The following is a 27,760-nucleotide window of genomic DNA, read 5'->3' on the forward strand; positions in this document are numbered from 1 at the left end:
AAAAGAAGTATCAAGTAGTGTCCCCAGATTAAAAGAGTTAGTTCAGAAGAAAAGCATACTGACAGATGGTTTAATGGCACTTATCATACTTACCTTTTCAACAGAGACTAACCAAAAGAGGAACATTTTGGAAGACACACAAGAAACTATTAACAGTGGTTACCTCCAAGGAGTGGGACTAGAAATTAGCATTTGGAAAGAAACTTCTTTTTTTCATTTAATGCCTGTCTCTGCTACTTGAATTCTAAAAATCTTACACATATATTTCTTTCATAATAAAGAGAACTAAATTAAAATCATGGTTATCACATCACAGAAAAGGAATACAGTATATACTTAGTCTAGTGTCTGACACATAAAAACCTTTCAGCAAGTTCTAATTTATTGATCAAAGTAGTTACCACCTATCCAGCAAAGTAAATCAACTTCACTAGAATCAAAGCCAACTTTCATCTCTGTGACTATACATGTTTTCCATTAATAGTATTGCGAGGAATGCTCAATGCCACCTCCTGAGCATACAATTTTCAACTCTTACACGTTCAGACACCAAAAATGAACTCTGCCTTAACTCCCAATCATAAAGCACAGTGCATGCAGCTACCTTTCAACTCTGTTACTGCTGTTCATGTAGGCTCACTTCCTTATTCACATCAGAGGAGGCTGGGCTTCTAGGAACCACTCGATTTTACAGTTGGGGGTTTACATGATATTTTCTAAGAAATTAAAGGTTACACGGCAGCATATGCCAAAGCGAAAAGACTGCTTTAAGTGGTATTTTTTAAAAATGATGCAACAGCTATGAAGTTTGGATGGTGTGCACTGGCTACGTGCTGTTACTGGTTGCCTAGTTACATCTCTGTGGAAAGGTCAAAATGGTTGCCTCTAAATCTAAAAGGAATTAAAAAACCTTAAGGCTTTATAATTAAACCAAGGATTGTGTGAACCCTTAGGTAAGCAGCCCTTAAAACAAGTCCCCATCAGACTTTGATCACATGACAGGCCTTGGGATAGCTAAGATGTTTTAATAAAAGGCATTTCTGTATCTGAAATTTGTTACCTTGCTCACATTTCATCAAAGTTATCACATCTGTACTCTTCCTGTGTTATCATATCCAGGTGTAGTCTGCCACCACAGGATATTAAAGAAGGTTCCAACCTACTTGACACAAGTTCTATCCCATGAAAGATAGAAGAGAGGCCAATGTTTTAAATTATTTAACTGAAAAACCACATTGATATAGTGATCAACTTTGCAAAGTGTAGGCCAGTCTATAATCTAGTAACAAAAACTATACATCTTAATAAACAACTACTGTCTTAACTCTCAAAATTGTTCCTCCTTCGCCCTTTTGAGAGTTTCCTCATTAGGCCTGCCTTGCAGATATTTTTAAGTCTTAAGTATCTTCTCTGAGTAATGGGACAGGATACAACCAGAATTTTGGTCTAGAAATTTGACATGAGTATATTAAAACGGCTAAGACGTCTTCCAGAATTTAAAGAGAGGGAAAAGCCGTCTTTTTTCACTTGAAAAAAGCTTTTTTAGGTAAAATTCACATAACATAAAATTAACCATTAACCTGTTTCAAGTTCCACAGCATACAGTACACCCACAATGCTGTGCAATCATCACCTCTCTCTATTTCTAAGACATTTCTATTACCCCCAAAGGAACCCTGCACCCAGAGTAGTCCTCTGGACCTCTTATTTACATTTACTGTCTAATGTCTCTCTGGCAAAGAATAAAAGAAATCAGGGTTTAAATGACAGCGTAATGGTTTGGTATGTTTCACTTCTTCTGTAATTTGATTCACAAAAACTCAGCACACACAGGTCTGAAGTTGAAATGATGCTAATCTTAACAAAACGAAACCAGGTTTGGTTATCCTAGAAGGAACCCAAAGAAGGGCTGAGGAAGATCTCAAAATTATTTGCAGTTCTACCCAAGACAAATCCTTGTCAGAAACCCAGATCCTACCTCCATGACTGATAGTATTCAATCTATTGTGATAAAAAAAAAAAAAAAAAAAAAAGATAATGAAAGAGAATTCCTTGTACTTATCAACAAGGAAAGTTCAGAAGATAGGGAACAATTAAGCACATTTTTTAAAAAAGAAAAAAAAAAAGTGCCTGCTCCTGAAAGTCAAATGCCTGTTCTGGGAAAGCTAATTTATTGTTCTTTCAAGAACACTTACCATCCTCTTTGTCCCAGTGGTTTAGAAAACAAAAATATCCAAATAAAGGTCACAGAAACATAAAAGAAGAGACCCCAGGACCTTCAGTATTCCAGTTTTCCCAGACTGGCTTGCTATGGTTAACATGGTGCCATGTTTTATGGAAGCAGGGAGGAAGGACTGAGCAAGAGTCTTTACCCAGATGCTGCTACTTGGGTCACAGTAAGTAACTCACACTCTAAAGCTGGAAAGTCAGGAAGCATCAAGAGCTGGGTAAGACTCCAGCACGGCATCCACTCCAATCCCTTCCCCTCAAGCACTCAAGAGAGTCTTCCTAATCCTTATCTATTTCTGAACAGTCTAAGCTATCTCTTAGGTGGGCAAGTTCAATTCTGTCAGACAGAAGACAGGATTCAAACTAAGAGAGCCCTGGGTTGCTTTGACACACTTGGGTTTTTATCATCTTCATACATGCTTATGTGCTGAAAAAGAAGCAGTGAGGCACTGTGGTCACTTCAGTAACAAAGTTATTAAAGATGGGCTCATCAGAGGCATCATGTAGGAGGGTGCTGGTAACACTGGGGAACTGAAAGGGAAGGCCATGAAATGTAGCACCTCCTACATGTCACAGGTTCTTCTGAGTTCTGAATCTGAGAGTTTTTCTTTCTTCTTTTTTTTATTAAAGTTGGTTTGGACAAACATGTATATGTGGAATCAGATTTTCCAACAGTTAGATTCACTCCTATCTTTACCCCAAACCCTGGGAGTTGTTGTCATTATTTAGTTCAATCAAAATTTCTATTTGTGGGTGCCTGGCTGGCTCAGTCAGTGGAGTGTGCAACTCTTGATCTCAGGGTTAAGAGTTTGAGCCCCATGATGGGTATAGAGATTATTTAAAAATAAAATCTTTAAAAAATTTTCCATTTTAGTAATTCATTGACATGACAGTTAGTTTCTACTAGAGTTATTTGTTTGACAGATGGGGGGTGGGGGGAGGCAACTGTCCCGATTTGCCCGGGACTGGTCCAGTTTTAGCACCATAAGTTCTATGTTCCAGGACACCCCCCAGTCATAGACAAATCAGGATGGTTTGTTACCCTATTGCTAGCCCTAGGTTTGGTCTTCAGATCTGCATGGCTGAAGTGTCTAGAAGTAATTAGAGAGGGGGCCTGCTACAAAAAGTCGCTGAAAAATTTTAAAATCCCCAACAAAAATGTCCAGCTACCTTGTCCACCAGAGAGGATTTTCAAAAAATAACCCAGTGGTCCATTTCACTCACTAGGCAGGAAATGGTTTCTTACTTTGTGGGGATGACCTACCTGATAGATGATGGAAATTAAACCATACTTAGAAATTAGCAATAAGAAATACCACTTCAATGAGGTTCTAAAATATTATGTTATTTTTTCCTCCAATTTCCACATTTTAGAGCCTAATAAATACAGCATAATATGACATGCAGACATAACAGCATAAAATAAAAATCTCACATGTCTTTGGTACTATTCAAAGACCTTGCAACTTGCACACCTTGGCCAAACTCCCCAGAGCTGGAGAAACTCCAAGAACAGCATACCCTCCAGAGGCCATACCCATAGTACCAAAAGGTCTGGCCAAGAAAGGAGCTGTGGGTCTTCAATCTGTCCACTAGATCTCTATGTGGATACTCTAAGAAAACCCAAAGCCTTCAGGGCCTATACCTATAATACAGGATTTCTAGAGTCAAGACAAGAACTTGCTTCAGCAGTTTGACACCCCTAACTCCAGCTCAACCCTACACAGTGGAATGTTAAATAATCCCCCCTCTATTACCTTACGTCTTTCCACTCTTCTGTACAACTAATCTCTTTTACTTTGCAGTAGGCAGAATAATAGCGTCCAAACAGGTCCATGTCCTAACCTCTGGAACCTGTGAATATGTAACCTTACTTTAAAATAAGGACCTTCGGATGGGGAGAGTACCCTGGATTACCAGTGGGCCAAACCTTATCTCAGGGGTCCTTAAAATCAAAGGGGCTTTTCTATCTGAGTTCAGAATTAAGAGATATATAGTAGAAGGCATAAATAGTTGTAGGCTCTGAAGACAGAGGAAGGTAGACTCTAGAATTCTCTCCTAGAGCCTCCAGAAAGGAAGGTGGCTCTGTCAGTACTTTACTTTTAGCCCAGTGAGATCCCAAGAGAACCTAATGTGCAGAACTGTAATAAAGTTGTATTGTTTTAAGTCACTGAGTTTGTGATAATTTGTTATAATAGCAAACAGGAAACGAACTAGATCCTTCATTGTTGCTGCTTTTTCAAGTTACCTTGGTAGTATTTTGCTTTAAACCCCAATATTTGACCATTTCTTACCCAATGTTTAATTTGCTTCTCTGTATAGACTTTAAAAAACAGAACAGATTTGGTACTAGAGTAAATATACTCAAAATCTCTCCAACAGTGCAAAACACTATTTTTCTTTACATGTCTACTTTATTCAGTTTCTTTCTTTAGTTTGTTAGCACAGGGACCACTTACATAAGGAAGCACTGAGCATAACTGAAATCAGTCATTTTGCATGAGGCAAAAATGCTTGCGAGAATGGAAAGTGACAAATATCCTCTCTACGTGGTGTGCAAAGACACAGTAGTTCCCAATGTCTCCCGAGGGTGCTCTGGATCTCACAATGACTGGAAGATGCCACTGGCCTCTTGTGAGCCAAGGACAGGAACACCAAAAAGTACAATGAAGAATTGTCCCATTCAACATGCCAGTAACTCCCATTGAGAAACTCTGCCTGGATTGATTTGAAACATTTAACTACATTCATTAGCATGAAAGAAATCAACACAAACATCAGAGGACATGAGATACTTATAAGAGAGTCTTCATTACTAACAATACAATAGTACCGGCCTTATCCGTGATTTTGCTTTCCACGATTCCAGTGGCTGTTGGTCAACCACAAGGGAGCAGGTGATTCTCTCTGCCTAATGCTTCACCACAGTGGCTATGTCACTCACTTCATTTCATCGCACTTGTAGGCATTTTATCATTTCCCATCATCAGAATGAGTAACGGTACAATAAGATATTTTGAGAGAGATCATATCCACATAACTTTTATTACAGAATATTGTTATAGTTGTTCTATTTTATTATTAGTTATTGTTGTTAATCTCTTACTATTCCTAATTTGTAAATTAAGCTCCATCATGGATATTAATGTATAGGAAAAAGCATAATATATATACAGTTCAGTATGAGTGTCTTTTCAGGCATCCACTGGGGGTCTTGGAACATATCCCCCACAAATAAGGGGGGCTACTGTGTTTGGTACAATGTAGGGATGGCTCAGTATTCACCTGCAAGATATTAGGTACTTAAATCCAAAAGAACCTCACTATGGGGCAGTAAAAGCTATATATGATCTTAAAAACACACCTATACAGGCATTTCTTCTAATACGCTCTTGACTAGAGAGTCTTATCCTAAGTTTCTAATACTAGAAAATACTAAATATTTGAATAAATATTAAACGGATGAAAGACTAGCTCCAGGAAACTGTCAGTATTTTTTATTAGCACTTTTCTGCAACTACTAAATAGTTATATAAATAAATAATTAAACACCCAACAACCAAATGCAAGCCACTGACATATAATCCAATGGACAAAGAGAAACAGGTGGCAGGATAAATAAAACAATACTGTCCATGAACTGATAGTTATGGAAATTGAGCGATGGAGATATGGAAGTTCATTATATTATTCTATTCTGGAATACGCCTGAAATGTTCCTAACGAGGTTAAATTTTAAAATAGGGGAAAGGGCACCTGGGTGGCTCAGTTGGTTAAACATTAGACTCTTGGTTTTGGTCATCATCTCACAGTTTGTGGGTTCGAGCCCCGCATCGGGCTCCATGCTGACAGTGCAGAACCTGCTTGGGATTCCCTCTCTCCTTCTCTCTCTGCCCCTACCCTGCATGCTCGCTCGTGCTTGCTCTCACTCTCTCTCTCTCTCTCTCTCTCTCTCTCAAAATAAGTAAACTTAAAATAAAATAAGGGAATAGGGGAAAAAAATCCAAGTTGCTGACTATTGGTTGGGGCTGACAATCACATTATCACCTGTGTCAGCAATATGGTAACCTTTCAAGTCTACAACCAGAATCAAATGGCTTAGCTACTTTCAAAAGCCAAGTTAGATTCTTTAAGAAGAAGCCCTTATAGCATGAGATTGACCTTTTGTTATTGTTTGTTGCTGCTGGGAAAAAGCCCTTACAATGTCTACAACCTATCTGTTAAGAAAAGGGCTTACTCTCCTCTGATCTAATCTACTGCGATGTCTGCCTTGCACAGGGTATGTCTTCAATAGCTGCAGTTGATTAATCATGCCTGATGTCACAGGAATACATTTTAAGGCTGTAACCTCAAGGCTCTCCATCTCAGGTTTTTAGAAGAGAATAAGAAAATCTGGGTGAAAAACCTGATTTTAAGTATCATCAAGGCTAACCAGCTTTTCCTTAAATCCAGAAGTCAGGTTAATTTTGCTAAAGCCTCTATGGATATTTCTTTTTGATAAACATCACATGTCAAATGCATTCATCTGTAGGATCAGTTCAGATATTATTTTCTGCTTAAAGTTATGGTTAGATTTAAGAAGATCCTGGGAGAAAGTATTTCATAGTTCTTACCTCTTGAGTTCCCAAAGCCTGAGGCTCACTGGCAGATCTGGGCTGTTGAGAAAGCAGAGAGGAAAATGTATTTTTTTTTTATAAAAAGGAAAAATAACATGATACATAAGAGCTGAACACGCAAATGAGTGTTTCTGTAAATAGAGTTTGGTGGTAATGGCTGAAGAGCTCTAAGGGCTGAAGGTCTCACAGGTTTATATTTCTGAATCCAGAAACATTTTGTAAAGCCTTTTTCCTTTAAGAAGCAAATGTGAAAATAAAAGACTTTCTTTGTGAACTTCCCTGGCCTGTAAGAAAACATGAACACACAAAAGTCGGCTTGGGAACCTGAGGAAAGCAGAGTTCTTGGTGACAGAGATGACTAAGCGAGATGACTAAGAAGAAGTCTTTCTCCTGACCTAACCCAATTTGCTCCCAACAGGACCAAAGTGGCGGAGGCAGAAAAGATTCTTGCTCTAGGTGTTCTGGACAGAGCTGCAGTTCCATTTGTGTGTATCTAGCCCTTGAAGAGGGTAGATTTGGACAGCTTAGCAATTATACTACACTTGATCTTAGCCAAAAGGCCAAGAAGCAATCAGCTTAGCAATTCTAAAAGCATTGTTAGTACCTAAAGTTTCTGTGGGCTGTTTAGAAGTAGAGACACGCATACCCTTGGCCACAGTGACTTCTGAGGATGCTGAATGAAAACCACATTGGGTCCCAGGACCCATGAACATCAGTGTCTGTAAACATCTCACACTGCATAAGATTCTCACATCTGTGAACCCAACCAGCTCCCAGATGACTAGAAGGGATCATATATTTTAAAATGAGCCAAACTTATCAGGAAAGCATTATCTCATGATTAATGACAGTAAAGAAATAAAAGAAGCCAAGGGCCAAAAACAACCGATTTTCAGAGAACCCTACGGAAACAATGATTAGTGGGGCTTGCAAAACAAGCCTGCCCAAGGCTGCTTGGAGTCCAGCACTCTTATGCATTACTGACGCTAGCAGCCTCTTGGGAAAAGAGTTTGGCACTACTTATCAAGATCCTCAAATATGTCCTCAATCATTGTCTTAGTGTTATCACTCCTTGACTTTATTTAAAAAATCCAAAATGTAGACAAAGAATTTTTACCAAGGTGTTAGAAATAGATGAAATACCAGTAATACAACCTACTGAGTAAAAAACTCGGCATGACGGAACTTTGAAACAATACATACAATAAACTGGGGAGCCTGGGTGGCTCAGTCACTTAAGCGTCCGACTCTTGATTTCAGCTCGGGTCATGATCTCATGGTTTGTGAGTTCAAGCCCCACAGTGCAGAGCCTGCTTGGGTTTTTCTCTGTCTCTCTGCCCCTCTCATGCTCATGCTCTCTCTCAAAATAAGTAAATAAAACTGTTTTTAAAAACACATACAAAAATTTAAATGTTAAGGGAAAATATACACCATATAAAGTAATGTGAAAAAATACAAAATTACATATAGTATGACCTCAGTTAATTTTGTAACATACATGTTTCAAATATATTTTTTCTAATCATTTTTTATATTTTTCGTATGTAATATTCTAGTATATCACAAATATTATTTTCTGATAAATATTATACATAATCTTTCTGATATAGGTTATTCTAGAAAATGATTGGGAGAAGATATATCAAAATGTAAACTGTCTATTACCTCTTCTATCCTATTATCTATGGGATAATGAAAGTAGCAGAAATTGCTGGATATGTCCAATATCTGCTCTTCTCTTTTGTGTTTATAATGGAATTTTAAGCTAGGAACATAGATGTCAAGGATAACTACTTTTCCCAGCCTCTCTTGCTGCAAGGACTGTAGCGATGAGACAAAGTTCAATGGGACAGCTGCAAAAGTGATAAATGTCAACTTGTGGGCCATGCCCTCCCCTTTCCAACTATGTCCCTTCCTGCTGGTGATAAGTGAGATCCTTAGGGCAAGCTACTACTTCAGATTGCAAGGCAAGAGAAACACTCTTGAGTGATTGACTAACATGATAGAAAAAGCTTCAGTCCCTGGATGGACTTGGAAGCAGAGCTACCTTTCCACCCTGGACTACTCACACCTCTGAATTATTATGTGAAAGAGAAATAATTTCTGTCACCCACAGTGAAGTCGAGTCTCTGTTACATGCAGCTCAACTAACAACGTAAGTATTGAAATACATAAGTATTTTCAATAATCACCATGAATTACTATCTGAAAAAAAAAGTTTGTTAAGCATTGTTTCATAATGTTAAGAAAATTAAGATAGCACAGGATGGAGTTCAAGCCACATGTGACTTCTCTCCATATATGAAAGAAAAAATGAAATCCACAGTTTCAAGAAGTAGTTAATATAGCCTATCAAGGGCAAACACCACACACAAACTCCCTGAGTTTCTATGACCCTTTCGTCACACACCATGGCACTTTATTTCAAGCCTTTTGAAAAAACAGTTTTAACAAGGAAAAGTTGTTTAGCTCTAAATAAAATCTGCTTTAAAATCTGCTTGAGGAATACCCTAAAAAAATAAAACTCTAGTCAACATATTATAATTATCCATTTGAGAGGATATCTAGACTTCTTAAAGTAAACTTTGAAACATTCTTAAAAGCAGCTTTATATGCACGAACTCATACCTTTAAGGGTGTTGTTGTTTTTCTCCATATAGAATCATAATGACTCCTCCCTCCCGTAATTCCACTGGTCCAATAACTCTGTTGACTGTCCATCAAACAAGTGTTATATTTTGATTTTACTTTCCTCTGGAGTGGCAACAGATTTGTCAGAGCTCACATAACCTCCCTAATCTCTGTGACCCATGGGCCTGTATTATAAGATGACTGTCCAAGATAAAGGAGTCATATCTACTCATATAATAGAGAAAAGATGCTCATCCACTTGGAGATCAGCTCTGAAACAATGGCCTCACGAAACCAGTCTCTACCCATATTAGAATAATGCACTGAGGATCCTTTAATTCTGCAATAACGTTATGTCAGTGGTATGTGGTGTCTTTTGGAAGATCATTAAAGCCTTGTATGCTGGCATATAAAACACTTCCCCAGGTAGACCTTAGAGACTTATAGCTAATTATATATCAGATAAAGGATCTATTTTCCCCCTTTTGCCCCCCCAAGAGAATGTCAAATGGTCCTCTTCTCCCCCTGTGAATCACAACACCTGACATTAATATGGCTAACTTATATTCAATAACAAAGGAGATGTGCCAGTTTCTTCACTCCCCTCTTAGGATGACTATGCCAGTGTGTTTTCAAGATCCCCCCTAAGCTCTCTCTTGCAGTAGGCAAATAGAAGCTGATAGTCCAAGCTCTGAATTCTCAGTTTCTCTCCCCCTCTTCCCTTGACAGGAACATAAGCGAGCCAACTCAACAGGCCTAATTACCATGGTAACAACATGCACTGTGATTATGAGTGTGTTTGTTTTTTTAAAATGACTCACAGATTATTCTCCCAGAAGCCCCAGACACACAGGTTTCTGGGTGGTTTACAAAAGCTATTCAAAGTTTTCTTGCAAATTTCTCGCTCCTATTAGCAAAACTGGTGTGATGGAGAGAGATTCATCAAATCAAATATGCCCTTCTCCTTAAGGATGAAAAAAAAATGCAGCTTCGTTCCTTAAATGCTCCAAGATTAATCAATTTAAAACTTGGATTAATAATGAAATTAATTTGAGTTTGTACACTGGAGATAATTAATCTGTTCCTAATTTAAATAATTAAGGTATTTCATAATGTAGTTTTCGAGACCCAAGTGAAATAATCAAGTGAAATGAAATCAGCACTAAAAAAATATCAAAGAAAATAGCCTAAATCTGTGGTTACATGATCGGTCACCTGTAAAGTGTTACAAAAGAATAAATGTAAGTCTTAATACCAAGATGTATTTAAATCGATGTCCAAAATAAAGACATTTACTTTTTAAATGCAAACATGAAAGAGTTCAGACACTTGGAAAAACTGTGGACTGCTTCTGTTCATTCATCCAATACATATTATTTGAGACCCTCTATGTAGTAAGTATCAGTGTTTATAACTGGAACGTCACAATAGGGCTTAGGGAAGACCATTTTTTTTATTGGAGACAAAGACCATGGGTGGGGCTTAGTCCATGAAAAAGATTCTTTGCCTCACAAGGCACCATTCAGAGTAAGCTCTCAGTGAGAGGGACCGTTTTCCAATGACAGTATTGGGCTTAGAATTCAGAGTCCTGACTTTGGCATCATAGTTGACTCTCAAAAAAAAAAAAAAAAAAAAAGAACAGGCTGGTAATTTTGGTATGTTGGTTTTCCTCTGTACAAATTGGGAACAAACCTTATTTTAAAATAAAATTTAAATGGAAACTTGTACATCTATTTAACTTAAAACTCTATCTCCTGATGCTTTCACATACTATCATGTACAACACACACACACACACGCACACACACAAAATAGTCACTAAAAATGACAGTCTCCAAGTAGCTACACATTTTATGCACTGTTACCAATAACATACTTTTCCTCAAGAATGTGAAGGGATAAATAGGCTAGGTTATACTGTGGTAACAAACAACCCCCAAATCTTAGTGTTTTAAGACAGTAAAGCTTATTTCTCACTCCCACCCACTACATGTCCATTGCAGGTCAGTGGAGAGACTATCTCTGTGCTGCCTTTACTCCAAGACCCAGGCCTAAGGATGAAGCCCCCATTTCTCTGGTTCTACCACCACCGATTGCCAAGGGATGCACTCACATCCTGATTCTTAGAAGCTTCTTCCTGGAAGTGATAAATAGCACTTATGCTCACATGTCACTGACTAATACAAGATATGTGACTACATCTAACTAAAGTGGACGGAGAAGTGTAAGTCTATCATGGGCTGGGAAGGAAAACTGGAAATATGGATGACTAAGTGCATAGATTACTGGACAAATAGTGCAAGCCTGACATTGACGCTTAAGTCAAAACATTAATATCTGGCTATCCCAGGGAAATAGGCTTCCTCGAGTGATTCCTTACTCCAAGTTCCTTATACCTGTGATTAATGTTGGGCCATAGCAGTCACTTCTACTAGAATTTGGTAAGAATCCCGTGGATGGAATAAAAGATACTCTATTCCAGCTTTGTAGTAACAGTAGAAATTACAGTAATAATAGCTATACTTCTAAATAGTTGCTATGTCATGCACTATGCTAAATAAACATTTTAATCCATTATATCATTTTCTCCTGACAATTTTGTGATGTAAGTATTGTCATTATTATTTCCCATTTTATAGATGAGGAAACTGGGGCTTAGAAAGTAACTTGCTCAAGAGATTTTGATTCCAAACTGGTGTCCTTTAACTATGCTCACCTGTGTATTAAGCTTTAGAAAATGATTTTTTAATGTTTATTTATTATTATGTGTTAGAGAGAGCATGAATGGGGGAGGGGCAGAGAGAGAGGGAGACAGAGGGTCTGAAGCAGGCTCTATGCACTGAGAGCTGTGAGCCCGACACGGGGCTTGAACTCGAAACCATGAGATCATGACCTGAGATGAAGTCAGATGCTCAACTGTCTGAGCCACTCAGACTCTATAGAAAAGTATTTTTTACACTACGGTGTTTTAGGATCATTTTAAGACTTATAATAAAAAACACAGCATGTTTTTTTTTTTACCTAGAAACCTTTACCTTTTCTTACTTAACTTTTGTACTATTTTAATTAAAAGAAAATCTAGGGGCTGTTCAATACCAAGGTTGTGGTTTTTTTTTCCTTAGTGAAATTACTTTAATGCCTATGCATGGTGAGGTTCCCTAAACATAGCCATCACTTATGAGATTTTTGTTTAATGGCAAAGGATCAGCTCAGTTCTCCAAAAAGACTCAAAATGAATGGATTTTTTTCCTATTTGTTTTTTCACCATTTTTCTCATATGATCTGTTCTGTACAGATCAGATGAATATCCTTCTTAAATAGAGCTCTGTTGGCAAAGCCTAGAAATTAACTTCACTTTCCTGTTTAAAAATGCAAATATGAGTAGGAAGCACTCAATCATTTATTACAGAAAAGGTACTCCTACTATTAATACTTAGTCTGCTATAATGAGAACGCAAAGAAACCACACCTCAAGGCAAGCAGTCAAAACACTATAATAACAGCAATTTAGCTGAAATCTCCCTTTTTTCACTATGGCTGCCTCACACACGTGACCTCTGAAGCACAATGCCAAGTGGAAAGTAGGAAGCACGAAGAAAAGGCAATGATAATGGAACTGCATGTTGCCTCCAGAGCTGGAAAGTGACAACAATTTTTGAAATAACTCATAATCAGAAATTCCAGAGATTAGTCATTCTTCTCTTACAGGTGCTGTAATCAACAAAATACACACCTCTCTAGAGAAAACAAGGCTTTCTTTGAAGTCCGACAGGCGCCATACACAGAACCCTTGGCCTCCCTGGGGCTTGTCTTGGCCAAGGGTGGACTTTGTTTACATCAAATTGATTTAACTGACCAGGCAGGAAATCTCATTTTATATATACATATAAAATGCATATATACATAATACATATATTTTATATATATTTTTTACAATGCAAATAATGTGAGACTGGTTGTCTAAGTTAAATGGCATTCTTATGGCTTTATAAGACCTGATGTATTTGCTTCCGGAATAATTTGTTTAGAAGGTTACTTACTAAGTCTTGTATTAGCCATTTGGTATTTTCTTTCAGAATTCTTTCTCCCATCTACCTATATCACCACCATTAATGAAAATAAGCTTTTTGTTCATTTGTATGTGTGTTTTTTCAAAAGAAAATGCATGGAAACACTGTTCAACTCCACGTTGTGGGCTCTTGGTATTATTTAACATGTCTGAGCCTTGATAGCTTCACTTATAATATGGGAATAATAGGGGTGCCTGGATGGCTCAGTCGGTTAAGGGGCCGACTTCAGCTCAGGTCATGATCTCATGGTTGGTGGGTTGGAGCCCCGTGTTGGGGTCTGTGCTGACAAATCAAAGCCTGGAGCCTGCTTCAGACTCTGTGTCTCCCTCTCTCTCTGCCCTTCTTTCTTTCTTTCTATCTCTCTCTCTCTCTCCCCCTCTCCCTCTCCTCTCAAAAATAGGCAAACATTAAAAAGTTAAAAAAATAAAAAATAAAATGGGAATAATAATAGTGCTAGACTCTACTTGTTAATCAACTCCTTCTTCTTTGCTAACAGAACCAGACCTTTTCTCCGGGCTCTGGTGACCATGTTCTTCAGAGAAGAGGCTCCACGGCCTCAGGAGGAAACCCCCACGTTAGCCAATCACAGGGCTTCCGTCTGCCTACCCGCCATAGAGAAGGCATGTGAGCTGTGAGGGGAATTCGGCTGGAGACAGCTGTTCTGTAACACTCATAAGAGGTCCATGAAAAGGAATCAGTCACCTCACTGTGCCTCTAGATACTGAAATCTGCCTGTTATTCTGAAATTGTAGTAGCCACTTCAGCACAGGCAGGGGAGCAGCTTAAGAGAGAGAATCTACTTGCAGAGGATGTCAGAACAGGAGGAAGGAAAGACTGCAGGTTGCTAAGAACAGTGTCTGGTTGTGAATAGCTCTGGTGTTACCCTTAGGAGGTCGTGAGGCAAATTTCCTGTTGGTTAAGCCATCTTGGTAGGGTGTTCTTTTAGCAGCAACCAAAAGTACGTTGATAGAAAAATTCTGCTCACTTCTCACAGGGTTACTTTTAAAACTAATGGCAAACAGTAACGTACACAAAGTACGGAGCACAAACAGCACACCCAGAAAATGTCAGTCCTCAACTTGATTGCTGAAATGAGTTGATTTTCACTGTTCAACCAGCAATGAGCACTTGGCTCTGTGTGGTTCGAATGACTCCTCTGTGAGCTCTTCCTCGGTTCCTCCCAACAGAATTAAGGGCAAAAATCATTGCTTTGTCTACTTTGTTCATCTAAGAGATAATACCAAGTACCTAAGGTTTATTTTAACCAATCACATTGGCATTTAGTTTAGGCAACAAACCCTCTAGTGCTGACTGCGGTGTAGAAAAATACAATTAAACAAAGTAGCCTTGCTGACTGTGTTAATCAATTTGATCTGAATAAAATCTAACCCAGACCAAGTACTCAAAAGAGCAGCCAAGTGTGCTACATTTGGAGTCTGCCTAGTTTAATGGAAAAGTGGCTTTCTGTACAGGAAAGGTGTATTTCATAGATTATTTTTTTAAGTTTATTTATTTATTTTGACAAAGAGAGAGTGCATGCACATGAGTGGGGAAGGGGCAGAGAGAGGAGGAGAGAGAATCCCAAGCAGGCTCCACAGTGCCAGCAGAGTCTGACATGGGGTTCGAACTCACAAACCATGAGATCATGACCTGAGCTGAAACCAAGAGTCAGGTGGTTAACCAACTGAGCCACTTGGGCACTCCGAGATTATTATACAAGTGTGTGAAAAGAACATATTGCCTCTCAAATTTCACCTTAGCCTTATGTCAAGAAAGCATTTGCACCTGACTGGGAACTCTCACCCTCCACATTCTCACATGGTGTTCTCCTCACCACAAGTCTCAATTCAAATGTCACCTCCTCAGAGAGGTCTTCAGGGATTACCCAATAAAAGTACATTTCCATTACCACCACCATCATACATACAATCTCCATCATTCAACTTGTTTCTATTTTCATCCATCTCAGGATTTCTCACTACCTGATATTTTCTTATACTATAATTTGTTTCTTGTCAATGGGGTCCAAACTTGACTGGCTGTGATCTAATTAGCCTGGGAAAAGGCCAGGACCTGGATATTTTTTTCAAAGTACCACTCAGTGATATTGAACACACAGCCAGATCTAAAAGCCACTTGTTTATGTGTTTACTGGATCTCTCCCAACACTAGAATGTGAGTTCCAAAGAAACAAAGAACTGGCCTGTTTTGTTCATCCAAGTCTCCCTGGCCCCTCCAAGGACACGTGGCACACTGCAGACATTCAGTTAAGGCTTGTGGACCAACTGACCAACTGGATTGTAATTACGTCAGCTTTTATCTGTTTCCCTGTAGTTTATGAGCTCCTAGATTGCTCGTAGAGTATCTAGCCCAGTCTGCATCAAAAAATAAGCGATGAAAGAAAGTTCAGTAAATAAATGAATTATAAATAAACTGCATTTGTAAACTTAAATATTTTCTCTCTCTCTCTCTCTCTCTCTCTCTCACACACACACACACACACACACACACACAACAATTTGTGAAGTAAGGGATGTGTTAATTAACTGGATCGAGGGAATCCTTTCACAATGTATACATGTATCAGAGGAGCCCATTGTACACTTTAAGTGGCTTATTTAATTTGTCAGTTATACTTCAGTATAGCTGAAATTAAAAACAAATATACAAAAAAAAAACCCACACATAACTGTATACGTATGCTGTAAGGAAGACAAAGATGAAACTGGGCGTGGCCACTGTCCTCAAAGAGCTGGCTGAAGGGAAAAAAAAGGAAGATTGCTATTATACACATTAGGATGTGTATATGAAATATGCTATGTGCTATGATGAAAGAACAGAAGATGTCAGGAGAGGTAAATATTGTTTCTTACTGGGGAGGGGAGGAAAGAAACCAAGGAAGTCTTCATGAAAGAGCTAGCACTGTTACTGAGTCTTATAGAACTCATGGAATTTAGCCATTCAGAGAAATAAGACTGTGGGGTGAAGTGTAGACGAGGAAGTAGAAAAGTTATTCTAGGGAGAGGCAAGAACACAAACAAACCAGTCCAACTGGAGGTTAAGAGAGCCTGGACTAAGTAAGACACCAGCTATCACCATGGAGAAGAGTAGGTAGTGTCCAGATACATGCCCAATGACAGCGCAAAAAGCTATGGGACTGGCTACAACTTGGGCTGTTTGATGAGGAAAACTGAAACTGTTTAGTTTCTGTAACTTAGGGACTGAGAGAATGGGGTGTTATTAGTACACAAGGAATCAGGTAGGAGCTGGTTTTGGGTGTGGAAAGGCAACAGTAGCACTGATTTGGACTTGTGAGTTTCATTTTCAGTGGGTTGAATGTTTGCATGGTGCTTGATGTACAAGTTTGGCAGCAGATGGATGATCATGGTGAAGGATCACATTTGAAACTGCAGGGTGACAATGACTGAAGTCATAGAAAATGAGTCCTTTATCAAAGGAGAGGGAGAAATTAAGGGGCAGAAAAATCAAATCTTGAGAACAAACATTTTTAGGGATCATAACTTGGGAGTTAGTGGGGAAGTTGGGGGACTCAAGAGAGCTATGAAAGGTAGAACATGTCACCCCAAAATATGCCTCTTTGACATATAGATTATTTTCAGCAGGTTATTTGAGTAACAGCAGACACAGGAGAAATTCTGAAAAAAAACTAGAAGTTACCTCTTGTGAAAGGGAAATTTACATTTACAAGGGAAATCTCCATTTATAAGGGTGCCTCCTCCTGAAAGGGAAGGATGACTAAATCCCTAGAGACTCTAGTCAGTGGACAGGCATCAACTTAAATCTGCTTAATCTTAATCTTACTCTTATTTACCATGCTTTTCCTGGCCACCTCCCCCATAACTGGCTTCCTCTAACCCTTCTTCTGGACCTTTAAAACTGACAATGGTATTTCAGCCTGAATTCTAAGCCACCTCTCAGAGTTACTCATCTTTTCCTGGGTATCTCCCATGTATACATGAAGTATACACGTTAAAAACCATATTTCCTTTTCTCTCACTAATCTGCCTTTTGTTACAGGGTTCCCAGATGAGAACTTAGAAGGATAGTGGGAAAACTATTTTTCTCCCCCAACAGGTAGAAGGAGAACAGGTTGGCTGAGATTATAAAAGTCAAGGGGAAGCTCTGTTGGCAACAGGCCTAACTTTAAATTAATTTATGTGCATGAACTAATCACATTTGCAGGCAAAGATGAGAGGGCCAATAAAGAGGAGAAAGCAAATACATGTGAAAGAGATAGAATTATTGTCAGAACACAGTCCCCTACAAAGTAAAAAAAAAAAAAAAAATGGAATGGAGAGTCCGAGTAGAGAATTTACTCTCAGCTTGAATGAAAGGCTGTGTTCATTTGACCTAGGAAGATAGGGGAAGAGAATAAACGGAGACACAGAGATATTATGAGGTGGTAAGTAATGAGGTTGAGGAAGCCTGTAATATTTACCTTTTCAGATAAACAGAAGGTGAGATCACCTGAAATAAACAGAGGTAGTAGGACTTGGGTTTAATGGTTTTATTGAAAATACACAGGGAATAGTAAAATAGGAAATTAAGAAAAAAGAAGAAAAGGGTTTTCAGAGAACAGCAATGGCCCTACTGACTTCGCAGTGAATATGGAGTAGAACCCAGCTTCTTAGACCCTCTTCATTAGCTCTGAGTGCCAGGTACTGGGGGAGAGGATCGTGGAAAGGTCTGACCCTGACAACCAGGCTGGCAGGAGGGCAAGAAAGTCCAAACGAACAGGGAGGAAGGGGTCAAGGGCCTAGTTTTCCCAAGCCTCTCCTTTAAAGAGCTTGACTGTTTACACATATTTGTCAAGAGATAAAAGAGCTGATCCTGTCTTATCTCAAACCTTGGTATACAGTGGTACCATTTCTAAGAAACATGTTATCACTAGAGATTAAGATTGAGCTCCTTCTTTTTTAATGTTTAATGAAGTCCTCTAGAGATTGTCTGAACATTGATTCCCATTAAATATAAGTCTTTTTCTTTAACATAAGCATTTGGGGGAACATATATATCTCTAATGCTCTTACCTGGAAACCTGAATCACAATTCCACTGTGACATCTTTACATTTGAACACAGAAACTGCATACTTACATATTACATAGGATATTAAATTTAAACATTTATGGTCTTCTTTTGAAACAAAATAATTTGGTCTTACAAACAATTTTAAAAGTGACAAACTATAAACACTTTCTCTGTCCATTTGTCCTAAGATGGAGGGAGGTGAAATGGAGATTGAATTGGAAGGCAAGAAGGTATTAATCATCTGGGCAACTCTAGAAAGGTAACTTACATTCTGGGCCTTTTCTATTATCCCTCATCGAGGGTTGGATACAGGTTAAGCTCATCCCCAGGTCATTTTCAGTGGTACCATTCTACAATGTCATAGGCCAGGAACTAAGTCTTAATGCAGCTCTGTAGTCCCCTCTCTACCTGGATCTAGTAAAGCCAGTCACGGATCCTCCCAGTAAATGCAGAATAAATAGGCTTGCAAATTAAACAAAGTAGAGTTCATTATTCACCCAACCAACACATAAAGAGTGCATTATAAGAAATACACATATGATCACTCAGGGGCTCTTCAAATCATTCAAGGTCAATCTCTGTACCCACAACACCACCAGATATTGTTGCTCTTAATAGACTCCCCTTTTGTCTTCCTGCCCAGCTCCTCTCAGCCTTGTCCACACCCTGCTTCACCAGTTTCACAATCAGGGGTGAAATCTGTAGTGAGAAATGAAACACAGAAGGATTCTCTATTTTCAAAAGTGAAATTTAGACTAGAATCACATTTCATCAGTAGAAACCTTCTTCAGAAATGTATTGTTTAACCACGATAGCCCCTTCTTCACAGATCAGTCCTCTCCATTATACAGAGCTGGAGAGGGGCGCCTGGGCAGCTGAGTTGGTTAAGGGTTGGACCCTTGGTTTCGGCTCAGGTCATGATCTCACAGTTTGTGGGTTCAAGCTTCAGGTCAGGCTCCTCGCTGGCAGCTCAGAGCCTGCTTGCAATTCTCTCTGCCTCTCTTTCTGCCCCTCTCCTGCTCTCTCATGCATGCATGAACATTCTCTCTCTGTCTCTCTCTCTCAAAATAAATAAATAAATAAACTTTAAAAAATAAAATAAAGAGCTGGGGAACAATTTAGCACTTTAGATTCTCTTCCCTCTTTCTGACCCCACTAACTATTGGGCATTTTTTTCTCATCCAGCTAATGAGAAGAGACTAGAAAAATGTGGGAACAACAGTCTGCCAGTGCCCCCCGTGTAGTAGCCTGGTCCACATGTGACGAGCAAGCTCACTGGTGTGACTGTCTACAATAAGGGTTTGGACTTTATAGTCAGGTCCTTGATATTACCAATTACCAGGAGCTATGCAGATTTGCTTACTTTCTCTTTTTTTTTTTTTTTTTTTAAAAATTTAATGTTTTTTATTTTGTTTTCTAGAGAGAGAAGGAGATAGAGTGTGAGCGGGAGAGGGGCAGAGAGAGAAGAAGACACAGAATCTGAAGCAGATGCCAGGCTCTGAGCTGCTAGCACAGAACCCAACGCGGGGCTCAAACTCACAAGACATGAGATCGAGATCACGACCTGAGACGAAGTCAGACACTTAATGGACTGAGCCACCCAGGCAGCCCTACTTTTGATTTTAAAAGTTACTCCTGAGAGAAGTATTTTACTTGGGCAGAGATAATACTGGATACACAAGCGAATAAATATAAATATTATAATCATGATCTTTATGATGCACTTTGTTAAGAGATTCCACCATTTAAAAAATGTCTCCTTGAAAAAAACAATCCAATTAAAAAATGAGCAAAAGACTTGAGTAAACATTTCTCTAAAGAAGACATACAAATGGCCAATAGGTCCATGAAAAGATGCTCAGCCTCATTAATCCTTAGGGAAATACAAATTGAAAACATAAAGAAATACCAATCCATATCCATTAGTATGGCTACTATCAAAAACAAACAAACAAAAAAAAAACCTCAAGAAATAACAAGTGTTGGGGAGTCTGAGGAGAACTTGGAACCGTTATGTAGTGCTGTGGGACTGTCAAATGGTACAGCTGCTGTGGATACCAGTATGGCCATTCCTCAAAACAATTAAACATAGAATTACAATTTGATCCAGCAATTCCATTTCTGGGTACCCCCCAAAAAGTGAAGGCAGAGACTCAAACAGATAATTGTACACTCATGTGTACAACAGCATTATCCACAATAGGTTCAACATGCAAGCAACCCCGGCATCCAACAGATGAGTGAATAAACGAAGTGTGCTATATACACACAATGGAATCTTATCCACTATAAAAAAACAAAACGAAGGAAATTCTGACACCTGCTACAACATGGATGAACTTTGAAGACATTATGGCAAGTGAATTAAGCCAGTCAGAAAAAGATAGATACTGTATGATTCCACTCAGATGAGGTACCCAGAGTAGTCAAATTCAGAGACAGAAAGTAGAATGGCGTTTGCCAGGGGCTGTGGGGAGGAGACAGTGGGGACTTACTGTTTAATGGGAGGAGAGTTTCAGTTTGAGAAAAATGAAAAAGATCTGCTGATGGACAGTGGTAACGGTTACACAACAATGTCAATATACTTAATGCCACAGAATGATACACTTAAAAATGATCAAAAAGGGAAATTTTATGTTATATATATTTTACTTCAATAAAAAAAATACCTCCTGGAATCTTGGAGGTAGTGGCAAAGGTGAAGAATATGCTAATTTTCCCTTATGCCACCCACAAAGAAAAAAATGACATCAGAGTATCTACCACATACCAGGTACTCACATATTCACACACACAGGCAAAACCAAAATGCAACAAAATGAAAAAAAAAAAAAAACCCCACAAACCTTGATTATGCACCATTAACTTCTCTTTACAATGAAGAAAGTAAAATTTATACATTAACGTACTAGATGAAGTAGTAAGAACCAGGGGAAGGATTCAAAGGCAGATTTGCCTGACTCTCGAAGCCTGTGTTCTTTTCAATCCACGATGTACTTTTATTCTATCCACAGTTCTCTTTTTGAACTGGCTTTCTGCTTTCACGATAGAGCTTTTCTACTTAAAAGTTAGGCCTGCCTTCTGAAGTAGGCTAAAAAAGTCAGTCAACCAAATACATTCACTATGTGCCCACCATATGAGGCTCAGGGCTGGACATGAAATAATGGAGTCATGTTTCCACTCAGCCATTGGCCATATGGCAGGAAGAAAAACCCATACAATTAAAATTTCAGTGTCCGTCGACTCCCTCAAAAGCCACTGAATACTCTGGGCAAAAGCACTAGGTCTTTCAATATTCCGTATGGCCAGAACAAGTGGAAATAATCCAGTTTTATAGCATAGAAGCGTTCTCTTTTTCCTAAACCCTCTACCATCACAGTTACTGACCTGCTGTTACTCAGTAATGTTGTGCTTCCAACTGGAATTTAACAATAAAGGAAATGTTTTGTGCTGTGCAGAAATAGGCAGCTCTTAATTGTTTTCTGAAAGAGAACAGGGGGCCCTTTTGACTCTGTTTTTGACTCTCCTGTACCAGAGGGCCAAGGTTTCATTTTCTTACTCTTTTGTGAAACACACAGCAAAGAGGAACGCAGATTGTCTACACATCCCCAAATAAAGCAGAGTATTGGCAGGATCTAGTGAATACAGGCTGGAGTACCAAAGGGAGAGCCCAGATTCCCAACTATTTCATTTAATGACAGGCAGCTCGATCACAAAACTCGGGTGAGGGGCATTCTGGGTCCACGATCCACCCTACATCTCCTCCCTGGAGGATTATCTTTACATGTTTTATCCTTTAGGAGGCAAATGGCAAGTGCAACTGTGAAGTACATGGGATGACTCGTCTTGCCTACAGGTTTGATGAAATTCAGTTAGTCCCCAGGGAACTCTATGGTTTCAACACAAGCAATATTTTGCCCCTTAGACACAGCACAAGTTTAATTTAAGAAGTAACCTCAGAAAAGTAGACTTTTTTTTTTTATTACCTAAAGATTCTCATCTCTGAACATGTGCTGATACCCATCAATGTTGGGAAGCCAAATCAATTTCAGAAAGATGGCATTGAAAAACAGACCCTACAGCTTCTCATAATCGAGAATGGTGATAAATGAGGAGGCTTGTACGCTCTCAATGGCATATTTAGTGTTTAAAAGCCTGTATTTTAAGAATTTGAGTATCTAAATATGACCTTTTTGCTATTTTTTTACCTTACTATATGCAGTTTTCTTTCCTTTGAAAACGTCTTTTTTCATTCTAAAAATTCAAGAAGAAACCTTTTATCAATGACCATTTATTGCTTATCCACACTCTCTGTTAGAGACAAAGCTTAATTTTGAAAAACATGCTTCATTAGTGTCTTACGCTCTTTCTGCTACATATCCTGCCAAAGAAATCTCACAATTTCATTTCCAATCCATTAGACCCATTTATTGTACTTTTACATATCATTCATTTATAAGAACAAGTCATGATCATGGACACTCTCATCAAGAGGATCCATTGCTCAAGATAATCAAAGAACAAAAATCACATTCCGATCTTACCATTGGGGTCTGTGTACTGTGTATAGAGATAAGGAAATAACCTAGCTCCACTTTTACATTTTGACCCTCACTAACGTTAATATGCATCTTGACCTACAGACGAATAAAATTCAAATAAACATCAAATCCATATATATCTGATTCTGGACAAGTTAAACCCGCCACACTCCCTTTGAGAAAGGATGCAACTTTAGGATGATACCTACTGCCAAATGGTAGCTGTTTCTGAGGTTATCCAGAAAGCAGCTGCACAGAGAGCAGAGGGAGGAAGACACCTTTTTTTTTTTTTTTTTAATGGTAAATACTGCCCCTCACATACGCAATCCCAGCCCTTGTTGGCAAATTCTGAGTACAAAAGGATTTAACCGAAACAAAATAAACATAATTTAAAAAACAGCTAAATCACAGTCATTATAGTGCAAAACAGAAGCCACCTCGGTGCAATATGTAAGAAAGATAATGCAACGAACATTTCCCACCACTTACACCCTTAAAACGAGGGGACTGCAACGCTCAGAGGATGAGCCCAGGGCTTCACCGCCTCAGTTGATTTCAACTGAGCCCCGCTTTTCTTCCAAGAGAACTATGCAAACGGCTTCTTAACATTGAGCGTGTTTTCCTGACGAATCACCAAAGCGAAGCGCTCATGATGATTTCAAGAAACCCAAAAAACCAAAAAGCAAATGTGCCACGAATTTGGTCATTCTCAAAAGCCCTCCGAAAAGCACCCAGCCTCACTCCTCTCCCCCGAGCCCGAAGCAGCGTCCCCACCTTCCCCTCGGAAATCCGCCCTTACGACCGACCGCAGGCGGTGGTCACTCTCCCAACTGAAAAGGAGCGAGCCGAAAAGCGTCCCCTTTACCTTGGCGCCCGCGGCGGGTCGGAGAGCGGCGGGTGTGCGTGGGAGCCGCGGTGTGCAGGCGAGCCCGGCGCAGCCCGCCCAGCCCAGCCCAGCCCGGCCCGGCCCGGCCCAGCCCCGCGGTAGTAGGAGCTGCCACGGAGCGGCCGCCGCTGTGCGCTGCGCGTGTGTAGCAGCGGCGCCTGCAGCCCAGGGACTAGTCCCCACCCAGCTTTGTCTTCAATCATCGCGCTTTCTACAGGAAGCGGCGCATCTCCCACTTCCTCCTCTTCTTGGTAGCTCTTCGCCGCTTTCTTCTTTCCCTCGCTTTCAAGCTAGCGCGTTCACCTCCTCCCGCGCGGCTGACACTAGTGTGACCAGAACCCCCCGCTGCCCCTTTGTTCCAAGTCCCTCTGGGGCCTCTGTTCCTTCCTCCCCCTTCTCATTCCCTCACCTCCACAGCAGCTTCCAGAAGCCGCCTCTTCGGGCCCCCTTCCCCGCACGCAGTCTGCTTCCCAGCAACTGGCCGGTAGCGGCCGGTTGTGGCTGATGCTGCTATTCCTGTTGGTTTTGGGGGTCCGCAGCCCCTGAAATCCAGCACCAGCCTCAATGACTGCTCATGATTTACTGTGGGCCCTTTCGAGGCAGCTAGCTGGGAGCCTGCAGCTTGCAGCTTCTTGCTGCAGCATTTTGCTCTGTGGCCAGCATCCCAGCAGCTTAATTTCTCCAGGGTCCCACTACCACTGAGATCTTACTTAACCCACATGCTCAGGAAGGAATGGCCCTGATAAGTATCCTTGTGGGGCACCATTGCTAAACCAAGCCCTGCGCTGCTACCTGTAGCCTGACAGTGAAGACATATTCCCAGAAGATTCTCAGAGATGCCAAGGAACGGTGTGGAGCTGAATGCCTTCCCAGCCCAGAAAGAGAATTCTGCCCCCTGCCCCCAGCCCCCCTCACTCTGGTAGGGCCGAAAGGACCCTCATGACCCTTTTACCCTTTCCCCTCGCTTTAGGACGAGGTGTAATGTTATGGGTAAGCGTAGAGACTGCAGGCAGTCTGTCCACTAGGATTTGAATCCAAGCTGTCACGACTGACTATATGAACTTGGGTAAATCAGTTAACTTGTGTTCCTCAGTTTCCTCATCTGCAAAATGGAAAGGATTATAGCCACATCCCACAGCAGAAATAGGAGGATTAAAGATGTACGCAAAATGCTAGTCGTTCCTGGGACTTAGGGAGTGTTCAGTGCTCAGAGCTCTTATGCTCAGCGATGAGATGACTTTGACAGTCAGCAGCCACATCAGGATGAGTCCTTGGCTTCTGGGTTCCCCACCATTAGTATATTCACTACCAAACTCTGATGCTCTTGGTGACAATTTATTCAGTTTGTGAATCACCCTCCCCTCAATACCAATACAAGGTGCTTTGGGGGAAGCTACAGATTAAGCATGGCCTGGTGGCAGGAGTGTCCAGTGGCCAGGCAGTGCTGTTAAGAAACCTCTCTCTAGGCTTCAGTGCCTGGAAAGCTAATCCTCCCCAGGCAATGGAGTTAATTCCCCAACTCCACCTTTTTAAATCCAGTCTTGCCTTAATAACCCTCCAGCAGTTTGAGACCACAGCACAGTAACCTGGAAAGTACAGAATTCGGTTCCTATGAAATGTTCTGAAACAGTCCCAGCATACTCTTTGTTTTTACTTGATATTCCAAGAACAGACTTTACTTTTCTTTCTGGAAATCTTTTATCAAAAAGGACCCTAAGGGGCGCCTGGGTGGCTTAGTCGGTTAAGAGTCCGACTTTCGCTTAGGTCATGATCTCGCGGTTCGTGAGTTCGTGCCCCGCGTCGGGCTCTGTGCTGCCTGCTCAGAGCCTGGAGCCTGTTTCAGTCTGTGACTCCCTCTCTCTCTCTGACCCTTCCCTGCTCACGCTGTCTCTCTCTCTCTCCCAGAAATAAATTTTAAAAAAATGACCCTAATGTCAACTAACATCAGAAAATTACAAAATGGATTGTTTTAAGACTGAAAATAAGGAACTGCTTTTGAACCAACATATAGGATTGTAGTATGAAGAAAGATTGGACGGAGACTCCCACTGCCTCCTACAGCCCAGTGAAAATCAGACACAAATTATCTCCAAATCAGGAATCTTCACATCAAAGGTTACCAGGAGCTTTTAAAGAAAAATTTAAATACAGTATTTATGTTACAAAGTCTAAAAAAACAGAAGCACAATTATTAATGGTTGGAAGATTACAGAAACAAATCTGGCTAATTTTAGACTAGTGGATTTTGGCATTAACTCTGGATTCAAACAGGTCTCTTTGTTTATTTATTTATATCCTCTGTTTGTCTCTCTCTTTCTCACACACTTTCTCAACTAACAGAGAGTGGTGGGTATTTACCTTTACATCTTTATAGGAAAATCTCAGACAATGAAGTCTGCCAGGAATTTGACCTGTTGCTTTCTGATTGGCTCTTCCCCACTCCGGAGCTTCATGAACTCTCAGTAGGTTCACCTGACCAATGCTGTGAACTCTCAAAACCAACCTGTCTTCACAGCTGAAAACTAGGTTTTAAGCTCGTTCTCTTTCTGTCATTAACCTCATTGCTTTCAATTGGTCCTAATAGACTCTGTCTGGAGAAGAAAAATATGAGGGGGATGGGGTGCATAGATTGGCCAAAAGAGAAGATCAGTGCAGTTCAGATCTCTGAACACGAGCATGGTAGTAGTACATGCTAGGTCTGCAAAGTGTTCATTTCTTGGGAGATATAATTACATCTCACCGTTAACAGTTCATGCCGGCAGCAACTAAACGTCAACCTATCCTCGATGCATGTTATCAATGCATAGAACAGAAACCTGTAAAAGACTCCAACATTCATCAATAGTTTTATTTATTGGCATTGATACCTTCTATTTCTTCGGTCTACCATGTAGAAGAGGTTGATGGTCATAAAGAGGCCATCATTTTGGCCTGATATCTCTCCTGCATTACTGAACATTCTAGCTGAATGTCCCTTGAAATGAACATGTTCCAAATTTTACACATTGCCTCACCCAAAGCATGTTTCCCTTTCTATGTTCTCCATTTTATTTAATGAGGAATTCAAACCCATTTCAGAATATAAGAACGCTATCAAAACCATTTGTCTTCTTTACCCCATGTCTGATTGAAAGTTCCTTGTCTGTTTGTTCCCAAATGAATAATTTGATAATACCGAACTATCCCTTTGACCAAATCCCTATTTTCCTTGCAACCATCTTAACATAAATGCTTTGGTTTCCCCTACATGACTGCAGCACTACCACCTGTGTCTAACTCCTGTCTCTCTTACAAACCATGCCCGCTAGAAGTACACTTCTAAAATGAACAGTTCAGGGGGCGCCTCCGTGGCTCAGTCGGTTAAGCCTCTGGCTCTTGACTTAGGCTCAGGTCATGATCTCTTGGTTCCTGAGTTCGACTGACAGTGCAGAGGCTCCTTAGGATTCTGTCTCCCTCTCTCCTTGCCCCCCCCCACTCCCCCTTACTCCCCCACCCCCCCACCCCGCTTGCTCTCTTTCTCACTAAACAAATAAACTTGAAAATGAGCCACTGATGCCATCACCGCCCTGCTATACCTAGTCAGCATCTCCCCTCCCCATCACCTACAGGACACAAGTCTTAATTCCTTTGCCTGACATACAAGGCCTTACAGAATGTCACCCAACTATACTCTCACCTTATTAGCTAACCTGCAACCCCACCTGCACAGCGGTTTCTCATAGGACCGTGCTCTTGC

At 40.2% G+C, this 27,760-nt stretch overlaps 1 protein-coding gene across 2 annotated transcripts in view; it reads right to left on the reverse strand.

Moving 5' to 3' along the window:
* GNG2 (G protein subunit gamma 2) overlaps positions 1-24,110 on the reverse strand; it is a 113,371-nt gene extending 89,261 nt beyond the window's left edge. Inside the window, exons 1-2 of one of the 2 annotated variants that reach the window (XM_039256121.1) lie at positions 24,004-24,110; positions 6,843-6,884 (exon numbers count right to left, since the gene is read on the reverse strand). The gene's annotated coding sequence lies outside the window, so the exon portion shown is untranslated. The remainder of the gene's footprint in view (positions 1-6,842; positions 6,885-24,003) is intronic. The other variant, XM_039256122.1, reaches the window with a different exon arrangement.
* Positions 24,111-27,760: the final 3,650 nt, after the last annotated feature.

This window comes from Hyaena hyaena, unplaced genomic scaffold (genome assembly GCF_003009895.1).
Source record: "Hyaena hyaena isolate Hyena2069 unplaced genomic scaffold, ASM300989v1 scaffold_559, whole genome shotgun sequence".
Taxonomy (NCBI): domain Eukaryota; kingdom Metazoa; phylum Chordata; class Mammalia; order Carnivora; family Hyaenidae; genus Hyaena; species Hyaena hyaena.